Raw genomic sequence first — 5,663 nt, forward strand, 5'->3', positions numbered from 1 at the left:
TATGGGCATCTGGAAGATGAATCAGAAATAGAAGTACACTTTGTACACAGAATAAGTCTAGCAAACCAACTGTGAACTTGAGGAGGAAGCAGCAGAGGTTTGAAAGCTGTGTGTGGAGCATGCAAATGGAAAATATGGGAACAACCTGCAGAGCTTCCTTGGTGGCTGTGGGAGTGGGACCCTCAACTGATGAAGGTGGGAGGGAGGGATACTGAGAGGACGCAGAAAATCCAGCCAATAAGTATGTGGCTGAGAGGCCAGTGTCATTGCAGGATTTTTTTTTAATTTTTTGTTCTCTTGAGCATGGGGAGGTTTACTCAGCACCTGGCCCGATAGCTGCAGATGGGTCCCACCTATCTCAAAGGGTGAAATGCATCCTAGCCCAGGAGCTGACAGGACTTGTCCAGAGGGCTTTAAACTAGGTACAAAGGGGGATGGGGATGAAATGAGGCTTGATAGAGATGAGCCTGGGGTTGGGGGTGAAGGCAATGGTGCAACTGAGGTGCATCTACACTAATGCACACAGCATGGGCAACAAACAGGAGGAGCTGGAAACCATTGTGCAGCAGGCAAACTATGACCTAGTCACCTTCACCGAAACATGATGGGACCACTCCCATGACTGGAGTGCTGCAGCGGATGGCTATAGGCTCTTCAGAAGGGACAGACAACTAAGGAGGGGCGGTGGCATATCTGTCTATATTAGAGAGTGTTTTGATGCTGTTGAGCCCAGGGTTGGGAATGATAAGTCAGAGTCCCCATGGATAAGGATCAGGGGAATGGCCAACAAGGTGGACATCCTAGTGGGGGTCTGTTACAGACTGCCAAGCCAGGATGAAGAGACAGATGAGGCAAACTATGAGCAACTGGTGGAAATCACACAATTGCAAGCACTTGTTCTCATGGGGGACTTCATCTTCTTTTCCAACCTTAATGATTCTATGATTCTATGAATTGCTTTCTCATACATCTTCCAGCTTTGCTGAGTCCAGGAAGATACTGTAGGAGTCCAGCTTGCCCGTGTGCTCTGTACACAGCCTGTTGTGTACAGTGAGGTAATTTCCTGCTTATGTTTCCTATTATCCTCCACCATGGAAGAAATTACGAGCAATTGGGAGAAAAAAAAAAGGCTTTATTTCCTGCATGCTGGAGGACAGTCACTGGAACCTGCAACTGAGGTTGCTTACTGAGGGGACAAACCCCACACAACACAGGGATGTGTCCTGAAGATTTGATCATGTGGACTCTTAGGTCTCCTCACAAGCTACACTGGGAAGGAAAATGGGCAAGAGAACACTTGGAAATACACAAAGAGTAATGCCTTCCCTGTAAATACTCAGAAGATCAACCCTGGGGAGTACCAAACATATAGTGTAAACAAGGAGAGCTGAGCTATTTCAAGTTACAACAGTGTCCAGGTTCTTCTCCTGTCTCTCTTTTTGATATTCTTTGTTTGTTTGTTTGTTTGTTTTCAAATGTCAGATCAGGACCTTCTTTTTTTGTTCTTTTGTTTATTTTTATTTTGTTTTTTGCCTCACCTTTCCTCTCCTCTGCCTGTCCTCTCCCTTCATCATACACTGTACAGAAGTCCCTAAATGATGTGCAGGAGTAATTCCTCAGTCCAGTGAGGAATTTTTTTTTGGATGATGCTTTGCTACATCCACTTTAGCGTCAACCATTATTTCTCACCTCCTGTAGTTTACAGCAGTGTTTCTTTTTGTTGTTGTTTGATGGTATGTTTAGTTTTAAAGCCCTCTCAAGTATTTCAATACAGGACTGAAATGCAAACATTGCATCACATTCTTTATTAGAGAAGCAGCTTTCTACTGAGTTCCTAAACTGGCAACTATCACACCAAGTTATTTTGGAGCCCACATGAGGCAGAATGCTCCTTAAGGACCAAAGCATGCAAGACTATAAAAAAAAATTCTCCTTTGAACCTCCAGAGATCTATGGTGGTGATGCAGAAGAAAAGGGATTTACTTTGAAATTTGATTCAGAGTAACAGACCACTATAAGAAACAATGCATTTGGTCAGAAATTTAGACGTGTGAGAATCTGAAGTGAAATCTCTAATTCCTACTTTAGAGTAAGTGAACATTTCCATCTTTCCTCACACCTCAGAGGAATTTTTTGTTTTTTTGCACACCAGAAAAAATGCCTCATTATTCTCCCCCAAGTCTGTTCTTAAACCTTTTCTTGCCCTGATGCCAGCAGCAAACCTTATAATGGTAAAACTGCTCCAGTAATGATTTTACTGCCACTCATGTTGATTGATGTTGTGTCACTGATTTCTTGTACTCTTCATCTGTCTCTTTCCATCTGTCTCTTGTCTTGGATGGTAATGTCTTGGAAAAAAAAGAACTTTAATTTTGTTCTTTGAATAGTACCTTGTATGTACATAATGGTTTTACTCAGGTGGGCAGCTGAGCTCCACCACAATGGCTTTCTCACTTCCCCTCCTCAAAGGGAAAAAGAGAGAAAATACAATGAAAAGGGCTCAAGGGTTGAGATAAAGACAGGAAGATCACTCAACAATTACCATCATGGGCAAAACAGACTCAGCATAGGGAGATTAATAAAATGTATTGCCTATTATTGACAAACTAGAGAAGTGAGAAACAAAAAGAACCAACTAAAAACACCTTCCCCCCTATCCACCCTCTTATATGTCCTACCCACAAGCGGAACAGGGGAACAGGCAATGGGGGCTGCAGTCAGTCCATGACGCTTTGTCTCCGCCGCTCCCTCAGGGTCCCTCTCTGCCCCTGCTCCCCGTGGGATCCCTCCCATGGATGCCGTCCTTCCCGAACTGAGCCTGCGGGGGCTGCCCACAGGCTGCAGCTCTTCAGGAACTGCTCCCACACGGCTCCGTCCCACGGGGTCCATCCCCCAGGAGCAAACTGCTCCAGCACGGGTCCCCCACGGGTAGGGGCAGCTCCCCCCAGACCCCCTGCTCCTGCGTGGGCTCCTCTCCACGGGCTGCAGCTCCGGCCCGGGGCCTGCTCCTGCGGGGGCTCTCCATGGGCTGCAGCCTCCTCCAGGCCATGTCCACCTGCTCCACCGGGGGCTCCTCCACCCATGGGGGGGCTGCAGCGTGGAGATCTGCTCCATGTGGGACCCATGGGCTGCAGGGGGACAGCCTGCTCCACCAGGGGCCTCTCCACGGGCCGCAGGGGAACTTGTACTGCCTTGTGCCTGGAGCACCTCCTGCCCTCAAGCTGCACTCCCCTTGGGGGCTGCAGGGCTGCTGCTTTCTCAGCTCTCACCCTTCTCTCCCAGCTGCTGTTGTGTAGCTTTTTATTTTTCCCCTTTCTTCAGTTTGCTCTCACAGAGGTATAAACAACATCGCTTATTGGCTCAGTGGCAGGTCCCTTTGGTGCCAGCTGAAACTGGCCCTTATCTAACATAGGGCAGCTTCTGGATGCTTCCCACAGAGACATCCAGATCTGGGCAATCTGAAGCAGACTTCCTAAACTAGAGATCTTATTTTTGTTTATAATAACCCTGGATTAGGATATTTCCCAAGCTAAACTTGTAGCATTCATACTATCCTGTGAAAACATGGCTTAATTAAGCATTCTGTGAGAAAGCATTTCTTTTGTTCATCTTATACCCACTGTTGAACAATTTCATTCATTTCCCTGCTTTGAAAAATGACAGCAACAAAATCATTGGTAGTATCATCTAACTAAGGTATTGAGTCTGCAGGTTATGTGTGTTGGGTCTGTCTGAGCTGGAGTCACCTTTTCCCTGCAGCAGCCCACACAGTGCTGTGCTCTGCACTCGTAGCTGGAGCAGCACTGATATCGCTCAAGTGTTGTGTCTGTTGCTGCGTAGTGCTGGCACAGCATCAGGACTCCTTCCAAGCCCCCAAGAGCCAGCAGGCTGGGGGTGGGCAAGTGATGGGGAGGGGGCATTGCCAGGGCAGCTGACCTAAACCAACCAAAGGGATATTCCATAACACCTGATGTCACACTCAGCAATATAAAGGGGGGCTCTCCTGGGGGAGGGGGCTGTTCCTCCTGAACAACCACTACGCGTTTTGAGGCCCTGCTTCCCAGGACGTGGCCGAACATCGCTTGTTGATGGGAAGTAGAGAATATTTTTTTTCCCTCTCTCTGTGCTTCCGCACTGACTTATTGTTTCTCTTGTTTCTTTTTTTCCTCCCCATTCCCTTTCCCTTTAATTAAACCTTTCTCATCTCAAACCTCGAGTCCTCTGTGTTGTATTTTCTCCCCCTGCCTCTTTGAGGAGAGGGGGAGTGAGAGAGCGGTTGTGGTGGAGCTCAGCTGCCCACCTGAGTCAAACCACAACAGGCCAACAGGGCTGCTGGTATTGGCTGTGTTCCCTGTTCGCTGCAAAGTGCCTGTGCACGTGGTGGGAGATTGCATCCCCAGCTTTCTCAGGCCCTGGAAGCAAATCCCCCAAAAGCGGAGCGGTGGCATCACGAGCGGAGCCCCGGAGGCAACCGCGGCTGTCTGAAAGGCAAGCATCAAGAATGCGGACATGTCAGAGGAGGAGCAGCAAGATGCTGTTGATTGCGCCACTCAGGCCTTGGCGAAGCACATCGAGAAGGGCATTGCTGCGCACATCGGGAAGGAATTTGACAAGAAATAGAATCCCACTTGGCACTGCAGCACAGGAAGGAACTGCGGCAGCTACGTGACTCCTGAGAGCACGCACTTCACCTACTTCTAGCTCAGCCAAGTTGCTATTCTTTTTGAGTCTGGTTAGAACCACGGACTCCTAGTGACACTTGCATCTGGTTACAGGACTTTGCTGGCTCCTATGGCTGGTTACTTCAGCCTTCCTGAGGAAACAAACCTTGATCTTCAAGGGCAATGGCAGGGATTATGCTATAGCAGAAGGTGTTACATTGTGGAAATAAAAAGGAAAAATACCAACAAAATGTATTCATTGTTTTTTTTGTTTTGTTTGTATTTATTGTAATAATTGTAATAGTGTATAAATTGGGCCAAGCCCCGATTTAAAATGTTGAAATTAAAAGATTTGGATCCATACAAGTCCATGCATCTGGATGGGATTAGTCCCAGAGTGCTTGGAGAGCTGGCTGACATCATTGCGGGACCTCTCTCAATTATTTTTCTATGGTCTTGGCAATCTGGAGAGGCCCCAGTAGAGTGGCAGCTGGCAAAAGTTGTACCAATTTTCAAGAAGGGCAAAAAGAAGACCCCGGTAATTACAGCCTTGTCAGTCTCAGGTCAGTGCCTGCTAAAATTAGGGAGAAGATTATCCTTGAAGTTATTGAAGAGCGCCTGGGGGACAGTGCAGTCATTTCTCCCAGCCAACATGGGTTCACGAGGGTTAGGACCTGTTTAACAAATTTCATTTCCTTTTTAACAATTTTGATTTCCATGGGCAGGCACGGCCCGCAGATCCCAGGCTGCCAAGCCCAACGTGCGGCCGCCACGCAGGCGCCAGCTGCCAGAGGCTGCAGGAAGGCTCCAGAAGCAGCGGCAGCAGCCCGCGCAGGGGCAGCCGCGACTGCAGGAGCCGCTCCTGGGCTGTGGGCTCAGGGGCAGACGCCTGCCCCTGCAGGGGATAAGGCAAACCCAGAGCCCAAAACCAACCCCAAGGGTACTGCATCCCCAACTTTCCTAGGCCCTGGAAGCAAACCCCTGGGTATGACAAGTGCTTTT

The 5,663-nt window shown here is 48.4% G+C and overlaps 1 pseudogene; it reads left to right on the forward strand.

Moving 5' to 3' along the window:
• The first annotated feature begins 4,491 nt into the window (after positions 1-4,491).
• On the forward strand, positions 4,492-4,903 carry LOC140001502 (dynein light chain 1, cytoplasmic-like; annotated as a pseudogene).
• The last annotated feature ends 760 nt before the right edge of the window (positions 4,904-5,663 follow it).

The sequence above is a fragment of the Anas platyrhynchos genome, chromosome 1 (genome assembly GCF_047663525.1).
Source record: "Anas platyrhynchos isolate ZD024472 breed Pekin duck chromosome 1, IASCAAS_PekinDuck_T2T, whole genome shotgun sequence".
Classification (NCBI taxonomy): Eukaryota; Metazoa; Chordata; class Aves; order Anseriformes; family Anatidae; genus Anas; species Anas platyrhynchos.